The following is a 13,687-nucleotide window of genomic DNA, read 5'->3' on the forward strand; positions in this document are numbered from 1 at the left end:
AAATTAATCCTTTGTCAGTTGCTTCATTTGCAAACATTTTCTCCCATTCTGAGGGTTGTCTTTTCGTCTTGTTTATGGTTTCCTTTGCTGTGCAAAAGCTTTTAAGTTTCATTAGGTCCCATTTGTTTATTTTTGTTTTTATTTCCATTTCTCTAGGAGGTGGGTCAAAAAGGATCTTGCTGTGATTTATGCCATAGAGTGTTCTGCCTATGTTTTCCTGTAAGAGTTTGATAGTGTCTGGCCTTATATTTAGGTCTTTAATCCACTTTGAGTTTATTTTTGTGTATGGTGTTAGGGAGTGTTCTAATTTCATTCCTTTATATGTAGCTGTCCAGTTTTCCCAGCACCACTTATTGAAGAGGCTGTCTTTTCTCCACTGTATATTCTTGCCTCCTTTATCAAAGATAAGGTGATCATATATGTGTGGGTTTATCTCTGGGCTTTCTCTCCTGTTCCATTGATCTAGATTTCTGTTTTTGTGCCAGTACCATACTGTCTTGCTTACTGTAGCTTTGTAGTATAGTCTGAAGTCAGGGGGCCTGATTCCTCCAGCTCCGTTTTTCTTTCTCAAGATTGCTTTGGCTATTTGGGGTCTTTTGTGTTTCCATACAAATTGTGAAATTTTTTGTTCTAGTTCTGTGAAAAATTCCAGTGGTAGTTTGATAGGGTTGCATCGAATCTGTAGATTGCTTTCGGTAGTATAGTCATTTTCACAATGTTCATTCTTCCAATCCAAGAACATGGTACATCTCTCCATCTATTTGTATCATCTTTAATTTCTTTTATCAGTGTCTTATAATTTTCTGCATACAGGTCTTTTGTCTCCTTAAGTAGGCTTATTCTTAGGTATTTTATATTTTTTGTTGCAATGGGAAATGGGAGTGTTTCCTTAATTTCACTTTCAGATTTTTCATCATTAGTGTATAGGAATGCAAGAGGTTTTTGTGCATTCGTTTTGTAACCTGCTACTTTACCAAATTCATTGATTAGCTCTAGTAGTTTTCTAGTAGCATCTTTAGGATTCTCTATGTATAGTATCATGTCATCTGCAAACAGTGACAGCTTTACTTCTTCTTTTCCAATTTGGATTCCTTTTATTTCTTTTTCTTCTCTGATTACTGTGGCTAAAACTTCCAAAACTATGTTGAATAACAGTGGTGAGAATGGACAACCTTGTCTTGTTCCTGATCTTAGTGGAAATGGTTTCAGCTTTTCACCACTGAGGACAATGTTGGCTGTGGGTTTGTCATATATGGCCTTTATTATGTTGAAGTAAGTTCCCTATATGCCTACTTTCTGGAGAGTGTTTATCATAAATGGGTGTTGAATTTTGTCAAAAGCTTTCTCTGCATCTATTGAGATGATCATATGGTTTTTCTCCTTCAATTTGTTAATATGGTGCATCACATTGATTGATTTGCATATATTGAAGAATCCTTGCATTCCTGGGATAAATCCCACTTGCTCATGGTGTATGATCCTTTTAATGTGCTGTTGGATTCTGTTTGCTAGTATTTTGTTGAGTAATTTTGCATCTATGTTCATCATTGATATTGGCCTGTAGTTTTCTTTCTTTGTGACATCTTTGTCTGGTTTTGGTATCAGGGTGATGGTGGCCTCGTAGAATGAGTTTGGGGGTGTTCCTCCCTCTGCTATATTTTGGAAGAGTTTGAGAAGGATGGGTGTTAGCTCTTCTCTAAATGTTTGATAGAATTTGCCCGTGAAGACATCTAGTCCTGGGCTTTTGTTTGTTGAAAGATTTTTTTTTTTTTTTTGCAGTACGTGGGCCTCTCACTGTTGTGGCTTCTCCCGTTGCGAAGCACAGGCTCCGGACGCGCAGGCTCAGTGGCCATGGCTCACGGGCCTAGCTGCTCCGCGACATGTGGGATCTTCCCGGACTGGGGCACGAACCCGTGTCTCCTGAATTGGCAGGCGGACTCTCAACCACTGCGCCACCAGGGAAGCCCTGTTGAAAGATTTTTAATCACAGTCCTAATTTCAGTGCTTGTGATTGGTCTGTTTATATTTGCTACTTCTTCCTGGTTCAGTCTCATAAGGTGGTGCATTTCTAAGAATTATTCCATTTCTTCCAGGTTGTCCATTTTATTGGCATAGATTTGTTTGTAGTAGTCTCTTAGGATGCTTTGTATTTCTGCAGTGTACGTTGTAACTTCTTCTTCATTTCTAATTTTATTGAGTCCTTTCCCTCTTTTTCATAATGAGTCTGGCTAATGGTTTACCAATTTTGTTTATCTTCTCAAAGAACCAGCCTTTAGTTTTATTGATCTTTGCTATCGTTTCCTTAATTTCTTTTTCATTTATTTCTGATCTGACCTTTATGATTTCTTTCCTTCTGATAACTTTGGGTTTTTTTTATTCTTCTTTCTCTAATTGCTTTAGGTGTAAGGTCAGGTTGTTTATTTGAGATGTTTCTTGTTTCTTAAGGTAGAACTGTATTGCTATAAACATCCCTCTTAGAACTGCTTTTGCTGCATCCCATAGGTTCTGGGTTGTCATGCTTTCATTGTCATTTGTTTCTAAGTATTTTTTGATCTCCTCTTTGATTTCTTCAGTGATCTCTTGGTTATTAAGTAGTGTACTGTTTAGCCTCCATGTGTTTGTATTTTTTACAGATTTTTTTCCTGTAATTGATATCTAGTCTCATAGCATTGTGGTCGGAAAAGATACTTGATACGATTTCAATTTTCTTAAATTTACCAAGGTTTGGTTTGTGACCCAAGATATGATCTATTCTGGAGAATGTTCCATGAGCACTTGAGAAGAATGTGTATTCTGTTGTTTTGGGATGGAATGTCCTGTAAATATCAATTAAGTCCATCTTGCTTAATGTATCATTTAAAGCTTGTGTTTCCTTATTTATTTTCATTTTGGAGGATCTGTCCATTGGTGAAAGTGGGGTGTTAAGTCCCCTACTATGATTGTGTTACTGTTGATTTCTCCTTTAATGGCTGTTAGTATTTGCCTTATGTATTGAGGTGCTCCCATCTTGGGTGCATAAATATTTACAACTGTTAAATCTTCTTCTTGGATTGATCCCTTGATCATTATGTAGTGTCCTTCTTTGTCTCTTGTAATAGTCTTTGTTTTAAAGTCTATTTTGTCTGATATGAGAATTCCTACTCCAGCTTTCTTTTCATTTCCATTTGCATGGAATATCCTGTTCCATCCCCTCACTTTCAGTCTGTATGTATCCCTAGGTCTGAGGTGGGTCTCTTGTAGACAGCTTAAATACAGGTCTTGCTTTTGTATCCATTCAGCCAGTCTATGTCCTTTGGTTGGAGCATTTAATCCATTTACATTTAATTATCGATATGTATGTTTCTATTACCATTTTCTTAATTGTTTTGGGTTTGTTATTGTAGGTCTTTTCCTTCTCTTGTGTTTCCTGCCTAGAGAAGTTCCTTTAGCATTTGTTGTAAAGCTTGTTTGGTGGTGCTGAATTCTCTTAGCTTTTGCTTGTCTGTAAAGGTTTTAATTTCTCTGTCAAATCTGAATGAGATCCTTGCTGGATACAGTAATCTTGGTTGTAGGTTTTTCCCCTTCATCATTTTCAATAAGTCTTGCTACTCCCTTCTAGCTTGCAAAGGTTCTGCTGAAAGATCAGCTGTTACCCTTACGGGGATTCCCTTGTGTGTTATTTGTTGTTTTTCCCTTGCTGCTTTTAATATGTTTTCCTTGTATTTAATTTTTGATAGTTTGATTAATATGGGTCTTAGCATGTTTCTCCTTCGATTTATCCTGTATGGGACTCTCTGTGCTTCCTGGATTTGATTAACTATTTCCTTTCCCATATTAGGGAAGTTTCTGACTATAATCTCTTCAAATATTTTCTCAGTCCCTTTCTTTTTCTCTTCTTCTTCTGGGACCCCTATAATTCGAATGTTGGTGCGTTTAATGTTGTCCCAGAGGTCTCTGAGACTGTCCTCAGTTCTTTTCATCCTTTTTTCTTTATTCTGCTCTGCAGTAGTTATTTCCACTATTTTATCTTCCAGGTCACTTATCCGTTACTCTGCTATTGATCCCTTCTAGAGAATTTTTAATTTCATTTATTGTGTTGTTCATGATTGTTTGTTTGCTCTTTAGTTCTTCTAGGTCCTTCTTAAATGTTTCTTGTATTTTCTCCATTCTATTTTCAAGATTTTGGATCATCTTTACTAACATTATTCTGAATTCTTTTTCAGGTAGACTGCCTATTTCCTCTTCATTTGTTAGGTCTGGTGGGGTTTTGCCTTGTTCCTTCATCTGCTGTGTGTTTCTCTGTCTTCTCATTTTGCTTAACTTACTGTGTTTGGGGTCTCCTTTTTGCAGGCTGCAGATTCATAGTTCCCATTGTTTTTGTTGTCTGCCCCCAGTGGCTAAGGTTGGTTCAGCGAGTTGTGTAGGCTTCTTGGTGGAGGGGACTAGTGCCTGTGTTCTGGTGGATGAGGCTGGATCTTGTCTTTCTGGTGGGCAGGTCCACGTCTGGTGGTGTGTTTTGGGGTGTCTGTGGCCTTATTATGATTTTAGGCAGCCTCTCTGCTAATGGATGGGGTTGTGTTCCTGTCTTGCTAGTTGTTTGGCATAGGGTGTCCAGCACTGTAGTTTGCTGGCCGTTGAGTGGAGCTGGGTCTTGGTGTTGAGATGGAGATCTCTGGGAGATTTTCACCGTTTGATATTATGTGGAGCTGGGAGGTCTCTGGTCGACCAGTGTCCTGAACTTGGCTCTCCCACCTGAGAGGCACAGCCCTGATGCCTGGCTGGAGCACCAAGAGCCTGTCATCCACACAGTTCAGAATAAAAGGGAGGAAAAAAAGAAAGAAAGAAAGAAGATAAAATAAAGTAAAATAAAATAAAGTTATTAAAATAAATAATTAAAAAAAATTTTTAAGTAATAAAAAGAAAGAAAGAATGAAGAGAGCAACCAAACCAAAAAACAAATCCACCAATGATAACAAGTGCTAAAAACTATACTAAAAAAACAAAAAACAGACAGAGAGAACCGTAGGACAAATAGTAAAAGCAAAGCTATACAGACAAAATCACACACAGAAGTATACACATACACACTCACAAAAAGAGAAAAAGGGAAAAAAATATATATATCATTGCTCCCAAAGTCCAACTCCTCAATTTGGGATGATTCGTTGTCTATTCAGGTATTCCACAGATGCAGGGTACATCAAGTTGTGGAGATTTAATCCGCTGCTCCCGAGGCTGCTGGGAGAAATTTCCCTTTCTCTTCTTTGTTCACACAGCTCCTGGGGTTCAGCTTTGGATTTGGACCCGCCTCTGCGTGTAGGTCGCCTGAGCCCGTCTGTTCTTTGCTCAGACAGGACGAGCTTAAAGAAGCAGCTGATTAGGGGGCTCTGGCTCACTCAGGCCAGGGGGAGGGAGGGGTACGGAGTGCAGGGTTAGCCTACAGTGGCAGAGCCCAGTGTGATGTTGCACCAGCCTGAGGTGTGCCGTGTGTTCTCCTGGGGAAGTTGTCCCTGTATCACGGGACCCTGGCAGTGGCAGGCTGCACAGGCTTCCGGGAGGGGAGGTGTGGATAGTGATCTGTGCTTGCACACAGGCTTCTCGGTGGCTGCAGCAGCAGCCGTAGCATTTCATGCCTGTGTCTGGGGTCCACGCTGAGAGCCGCGGCTCGCACCCATCTCTGGAGCTCCTTTAAGCAGCGCTCTTAATTCCCTCTCCTCGCGCACCAGGAAACAAAGAGGCAAGAAAAAGTCTCTTGCCTCTTCGGCAGCTCCAGACTTTTTCCCGGACTCCCTCCCTGCTAGCTGTGGCACACTAGCCCCTTCAGGCTGTGTTCACGCAGCCAACCCCAGTCCTCTCCCTGGGATCCCACGGAAGCCCGAGCCTCAGCTCCCAGCCCCCGCCCACCCCAGCAGGTGAGCAGACAAGCCTCTTGGGCTGGTGAGTGTTGGTGGGCACTGATCCTCTGCGCAGGAATCTCTCCACTTTGTCCTCCACACCCCTGTTGCCGCGCTCTCCTCTGTGCCTCTGAAGCTTCCCCCTCCGCCACTCGCAGTCTCCACCTGCAAAGGGGCTTCCTAGTATGTGGAAACCTTTCCTCCTTCACAGCTCCCTCCCACTGGTGCAGGTCCCATCTCTATTCTTTTGTCTCTGTTTTTTCTTTTTTCTTTTGCCCTACCTAGGTACACGGGGAGTTTCTTGCCTTTTGGGAGGTCTGAGGTCTTCTGCCAGGGTTCAGTAGGTGTTCTGTAGGAGCTGTTCCACATGTAGATGTATTTCTGATGTATTTGTGGGGAGGAAGGTGATCTCCACATCTTACTCTTCTGCCATCTTGAAGCTCCTTTAATCCCCTGTAGTTCTTTACTGTTACTACTCTTTTCATTTCCTTCACAGTGCTTTATATTTTTTAATTACTGGGTTTCTTTTGTTTGTTTGTTTTGTTTTTTGGGCATGCCACACGGCATGCGGGATATCTTAGTTTCCCAACCAGGGACCAAACCTGTGCCCCCTGCAGTAGAAGTTCAGAGGCCTAACCACTGGACGACCAGGGAATTTCCTTTACTTACTTTTTCTGTTTCATTGGTTAAACTCTTTCTTGAACATCATCAGATGACTAAACATCCATCTAATAAATTCTCTAACTTGCTTAATGTAGGAAACACTGGATTATGTTGTTTATATTCAAAATAATCTTAACTAATGTAGGTATTAATCTCCTCTCACCAAGAAGCTAAAAAACTGGTCACTAATATAAATGTGTCACAGTCTGTGCTATGATTCATTATACCTACACACTTCCATTAATTGTTAATTAAATACAACCCTGTGTCCAACAAAGTACTGTGCTAAGTGCTGGAAGAAGAGGAGTCAGGATGAGAAAATAAGGATTATTTCCTCCATTAAGATCTTGAATGATATAAGCATAGGATGGGAGAGACCAAAAAATGGGGCATTTCAAGTAGAGGATGGGGTAAGATAAGGAGTCATAGTATGTATGTAAAAATGTATATTTCATCAAAGCTAAGATACCGTCAGTTGCAAGATATATCATTATTTTATGTTCCAAAAGAGAAAAAAATGCTGCCAAAATTAATTGTTAATTAATAATTGTTCATTAATTGTGAAATATCATCAATAGTAAGATGCATCTCAATATGAGAGATACAGATATGTTCAAGTGTAAAGAAAAAGGAAGAGGAGAAGGGAGAAGAAGAGAAGGAAAAGAACGGGGAGGAGGAGAAGAAAGAAAAAGAAAATGACTATTCTATGGTTAACACAAAATCAATCTTTTTGAGACTTCCTCAAAACATCTCAATGATATGGAATATTAGTTATTTACTAAAGTTTGCTATCAGGAAGGGGACAAAAAGCCACTGAAAGGAATGGTCACAGAGCAACTCTTCCTTTCTTAGTGTTTCCATTTGCCTTGTATATCTTCACCTATCCCTTTTATTTTTCTATATCACCTGTGTGTCTCTTGTATACAGCATAGTTGAGTCCTGCTTTGTAATACAAATTGAAAATCCTGTTTCTTTTTAAAGGTGAGTTAAATATAAGATATATTATATTTTATATAATATAAAAAGATAAATCTTTTTTTTTAAGATTTTTTTGATGTGGATCATTTTTTAAAAGTGTTTATTGAATTTGTTACAATTTGTTCTGTTTTGTTTTGGTTTTTTGGCCACGAGGCATGTGGGATCCCAGCTCCCCAACCAGGGATCGAACCCGCTCCCCCTGCATTGGAAGGTGAAGTTGTTACTGGACTGCCAGGGAAGTCCCAGGATAAATCTTTTCAAATCCACATACTTCAAAATTCCAATTGACTTGTGGGTCCTGGGTCATGGCTTAAGGAGGCAAGCACAACTGAAAATCACAACAGCAAATTAAAAATCTTAAAAATGTGTAGTTAATAATGAAAATACTCTATTCAAACCTCATGAGCCACTTACAAATGTATAGCTCTAAATGCTTATATTAGAAAATAAGGCTAATAACTGGTGAGCTAAACATCTATCTGAAGGAATCAGATAAAGAATAAAGAAAACCCAAGGAAATTAGAACAAAAGACCACCTCCAGTAACATATTAAGCTAGATTATTCACCCAATTCTCTCACTGAAAACAACTAAAAGTGATGGATAAAATTTTATTTCAAAAAATATTAAAAGCATTGAGGAGCTCAAAAGATGGTAAAGGAATAACCAGACCAAAATCTATAAGAAAGAGATAAGTGGCTTAATAAAACTGTCTTTGTCCTATAGACATCTGCCTAACTCACAATGTTGAGCTTCAGATTTGATGATCTCCTGGCAAAGAACAGAAGTCAAAGTTCAAGACCCACCCAACATGGAAAATCTAACAGAAGACCCTTTCTTCATAAAGCTGGGACACACACACACACACACACACACACACACACACACACCCCACCAAAAGTTTCATCCTCAGGAAACAAGTGAACCAGAAGTAAACCTAGTCCACCCATTGCCACATAGGATCCCCAAAGGACTACAAGGAAATTTGTCTTCCTGTGGCAAAAGAGAACAAGGATTCCTAAGAGATTGTGAAGATCAGCAAGCCCACACACATAATTGCAACCCAAATTCACTTCCTTTGGGTGGTCCAGAACCTCAAAGGATGAATCTAGTCACCAAACTGTAGTACCTGAGGCATCTGGAAAAAAAAAAAAAAACAGAGGTAAATCCTCTTGAAGCAATGCATTTCCTTCTTAGGCCTCAAAGAACAGCCACAAATATTTTTTCCAAGGAAACTAAGCAGTTCACAGTCAAAATCTCACATAGGATAAATAAAAGAAATCGATACCTAGGCACAACATATGAAACTTCAGAAAATCAAAAACCACAGAGCTCAAAAGCAGTCCGAGGTAAAAACAATTCGCTTAAATGAAGAACTATTTAGCAGCTGATTTATCAATAGCAGCAATGGAATCCAGAAGACATTATTTCTTCTGATGACCACGAAAATAACTACCACCCCAGGATTTTATACCTAAAGAAGATAATAAAGACTTTCAGACAAAATAACTGAGTTTACTATAGAAAATCTCATTAAAGAGAATTCTAAAGAGAAAATTTTCTGAAAGACAGTATGCACATGGAAAAATCTGAAATCTCTAGAGGAATCAAGAGCACACCAAGCTGGAACTGACATCAAATTTCAGAGACCCATTTTCACTATTTTCTGCCATGCAGACTGAAGAGTAGAAAAGCCAGTTGATAGCAAGACAGAAAGAAATAGACTTAAAGGAAAGAGAAAGAAGTAAGGTCCTAGTACCATTGTAAGCCCTGGTTCCAGCTGTTCTTAATCCCTAATGAAAGCCTGTCCTTGGGAACTGGGAGACATCCCACTGTCCTTATGTTAGACTCTGCATTTCCCTTAAAAATGAAGAAGGGAGAAAGGTCAGAAATTAATGAAATTGGAAACATACAATAGAGAAAATCAAAGTCAAGCACTGTTTTTCTGATGAGGCTAAGAAAATACATAAAATCTCTAGCACGACTGATGAAGGAAAAAATGGAAGGCACAAAAAATATGAGGAATAAAAAAGACAGAGATAAATACTTACACAACAGAAATTTAAAACAGAAAGAATGCTTTAAACAACTTTATGCCAAATACTTGAAAAACGTAGACAAAATGGATGGATTCTTAAAAAAAAGAGAAAAACTTTCTAAAACCTGGCTTAACTAGAAACAGAAATCCTAGATAAAACCATTTAGAAAACCAAATACATATCTCCCCCTCAAAATACTAAGCTCACACCTCTCCCCTCAAAACACTAAGCTCACACCTCTCCTCCCAAAACACTAAGCCCAGAGAGTCAAACAGAAATTCAACCAAACTTTCAAAAACTAGATCATTCCAGTCTTTTCTTTTTTTCTTTTATTTATATTATTTTTGGCTGCGTTGGGTCTTCATTGTCGCAAGCAAGCTTTTCTCTAGTTGCGGGGAGCAGGGGCTACTCCTTGTCGCGGTGCGCGGGCTTCTCACTGCAGAGCATGGGCTCTAGGCGCGCAGGCTTCAGCAGCTGTGGCTTGTGGGCTCTAGAGCACAGGCTCAGTAGTTGTGGCACACGGGCTTAGTTGCTCCGTGGCATGTGGGATCTTCCCGGACCAGGGCCCAAACCTGTGTCCCCTGCATTGGCAGGCGGACTCTTAAACCACTACGCCACCAGGGAAGCCGTACCATTCGAGTCGTATACAAATCCTTCTGGGAGGTGGGGATGGGGGGGGTTAGTTCCCATCTCATTCTTTAAGGTTGGCATAATCTAGATACCAAATCAAATAAGGGCAATACTATAAGAAATAAAAATTATGGACCAATTTCATCTGTGAACACACATACAACAATTCTAAATGAAATATTAATAAGTTAAATTCAACTACACTTTTTTTTTTTTTTTTTGGCCACTCCTTATGGCATGTGGGATCTTAGTTCCCTGACCAGGGATCGAACCTGCGCCCCGTGCATTGGAAGTGTGAAGTCTCAACCACTGGACCACCAGGGAAGTCCCTCAACTACATATTATTTAAAAAGACCATCATGGGGCTTCCCTGGTGGCGCAGTGGTTGAGCGTCCGCCTGCCGATGCAGGGGACACGGGTTCGTGCCCTAGTCCGGGAGGATCCCACGTGCCGCGGAGCGGTTGGGCCCGTGGGCCATGGCCGCTGAGGCTGCGCGTCTGGAGCCTGTGCTCCGCAACGGGGGAGGCCGCAGCAGTGAGAGGCCCGCGTACCACAAAAAAAAAAAAAAAAAAGACCATCATGATTAAGTTGGGTTCATCCCAGCAATGCAAGGGTGATTCAACATTAGAAACTTGATAAATGTCATTCATCATATTAACAGAATGAGGACAACCACATGACCATCTCACAAATGTAGGAAAAGCATCTGATAAAATTCAATACTCAAAAAAAAAAATTCAATACTCATTCTTCACACACATACAAAAACTTAGCCAAATAGCAACAGAAATGCCTTTAACCTACAGAGTATCTATCAAAACTCTATAGCAAAGATTATCCTTAATGGTAAAACATAAGGAGCACTTCCTTTTAAAAACTAAGTGCAATATAAGAATGCCCATTGCTGGGACTTCCCTGGTGGACCAGTGGCAAAGAATCTGCCTTACAATGCAGGGGATGCTGGTGCAATCACTGGTCAGGGAACTAAGATCCCACATGCCGCGTGGCAACTAAGCCCACGCGCCGCCACTAGACCCCACATGCTGCCAACTACAGAGCCCATGCGCCCTGGAACCCATGCACCACAACTAGAGAAGAGAAAACTCGCATGCCACAACTAGAGAGAAGCCCGCACACCACAACAAAGGGCCTGTATGCTGCAACTAAGACCCAACACAGCCAAAAATAAATTAAATAAATAAATAATTAATCTTTAAAAAAAATTCAAAAAAAACCAAAAACAAAAAACAAATGCCCACTGTTAACACTTGTATTGAATACTGTAGTCAAAGTCCTAACTAGCATAGTAAGGCAAGAAAAAGAGACAGTGTAAGCACTGGAAAGGAAGACACAATTACAATCATCATACTTTAGTAACTAGGTACTAAACATAGATCTATATACCAAAAAAGCTTATATCAGCAAACAAAATGGAAAAAAAGAGGAAAAACATACTATTTACAATAGTAACAACAAATAAAGTATCTAATAATTAAATTTAAGAGATTTGAGAGACCTTTACAGAGAAAAAGAAACTTTACTGAAAAATACTTTATCTAAATAGCAAGAAAGATATACTATGTTCAAAGAAAGGAAGGCTCAATATCATAAAATAAAGAGAATAAAGTAAATGCATGTGTAGATTAAAGCTTCTGGAATCTTGGGCTCATATACAAGCAAGTCCCATTTTTAATAACAGCTTTTGAATTTTTACGTAACTTGACTCAAATTACTCACTTTGATGGACATTTTTGCAATTGGTATAAACTTATTAGCACTAAGTATATATACTTTTTAACTAATTGTAGCAAGAGTTGATATCACACTTCAGAATTCTGACAGCTACAAGGAACAAGTATGAGCGAGGAGCATATGATCGGTACATGGTCAAGTTCTAGTTGAATGTGCTGTGCTCCCACTGATTCAAAGGTCATTCAGTGTGCACAATCACCACAATGTAAGTTCTAATAACCACTCCTGCAAGTGATGAAATGTTGCCAACATTTTACATAACACGTAAAGTTTTCCTTCTTGATAATTATCTGTGAACACTGCCAAAACACCATCTCCTTAAAAGTCACCTAAAAATGTAAACATTTATTTTGAATACAAATTCCTCTTACAAGAGGAAAACAGACAAAACACATTCATCATACAATGATCATATTGAGCTCAAAGGGTACCTCTAGTGGACCTATGTGTGGTGCTTACACATACAATACCCTTTGTACATGTGAGACCGATAAGCAGTTGCCCATCTGCTTTTATAATAGATCTGAACTTGATCAAATGAATGATTTTCTTTAGGTCTAACTTATTCAATTTTAATTTTGGTTTACATAGATTTCATGAGGTGCTTAAACTCTGCTTTATCCAAATTTCCTAATAGAGTATTAAAAATAATGATCATCTGTTTACTGATTGTTAGGAGATGATAATACTAATAGTTAATATTTATTGAATGCTTAGTGTGTGGAAGGCACTGTTTTAAGTGCTTTGTATACAGTAAATCATTTAATCTTCACAATAACCCTCATCAGGTGAATAATATTACTATCACCGTTTTACAGATAGGAAAACTGAGGTACAGAAAAGTTAAGTAACTTTCCCAACGTCACACAAGTAAGTGGAGACGCTTAGTGATTCATACCCAGGTAGCTGTCTCCAGAGCCCAGACCCTCAATTACTATATTTCTTTTCACAATATTTAAAAGATACACAAAATTACTATGGATGAAAAAACTCACCATTAAAAAAATTATCAATAAGAGTTAAACAACAGTTAAGCAATATTAATATCAATACAACTTATCATAGGTTGACACTTCACAGCTATTTCAAAGTTTCATGGCCATGATTAAGAGTTTTGAAGTTGGACAGACCTGGCTCTGAATCTTGACTGTGCCCTTTACAAGCTGTGTGACTTTGGACAAGTTTCGTAACTTCACCAAGCCTCAGTTTCCTCATCTGTAAAATGAGAATAATAAACATCTCACAAAACTGTTGTTAGTAACATAATTATTGCTACATTACATTGATATGTAAATCCAAACAAAACAACAGATACACAAAATAGAGAGGTTCACAATTTCCCCCAGAAATCAGGGCTTTATTATAAATAATGAAGATGACCACTCCGAGTCACCACAGCAACTATAAGACTCCCATACAAACAGAACCATAATACCCTCTAATTCATAATAAATAATTCCCCTGGATAAAAGTCAAATGCCTAGAGGTAAATTACTGAATCTCTGAAATATAAAATACCATATATACATAGAGAAAGAGACAAATAAATAAGACATTGTTTGTTGATAACAATTCCCACGAATCCCATTCCACGCATACACTTTCTAAGACTAGTAGTATTCAAGGGGCCCAAAACAGGAAGAGCGGTGTCAAGAAGGAGTGATTCCTGGCACTGGTAGGAAGAAATTTTTTTAAGAGGAAAACAAAAAGAAATAAACATGTCATCAAAGTAGGGTACAACTATCGTTACCAC

At 38.9% G+C, this 13,687-nt stretch overlaps 1 protein-coding gene across 13 annotated transcripts in view; it reads right to left on the minus strand.

The window, feature by feature from the left end:
- The window catches only part of NUMB (NUMB endocytic adaptor protein), a 180,478-nt gene that overhangs the window by 84,918 nt on the left and 81,873 nt on the right, over nucleotides 1–13,687 (minus strand). For 10 of the 13 annotated variants that reach the window (XM_032624756.1, XM_032624750.1, XM_032624754.1 and 7 more), the window contains exon 3: nucleotides 13,065–13,149. The exons of the other annotated variants lie outside the window; for them this stretch is intronic. The gene's annotated coding sequence lies outside the window, so the exon portion shown is untranslated. The remainder of the gene's footprint in view (nucleotides 1–13,064; nucleotides 13,150–13,687) is intronic. 13 annotated transcript variants of the gene reach the window in all.

This window comes from Phocoena sinus, chromosome 2 (assembly GCF_008692025.1).
Source record: "Phocoena sinus isolate mPhoSin1 chromosome 2, mPhoSin1.pri, whole genome shotgun sequence".
NCBI lineage: Eukaryota > Metazoa > Chordata > Mammalia > Artiodactyla > Phocoenidae > Phocoena > Phocoena sinus.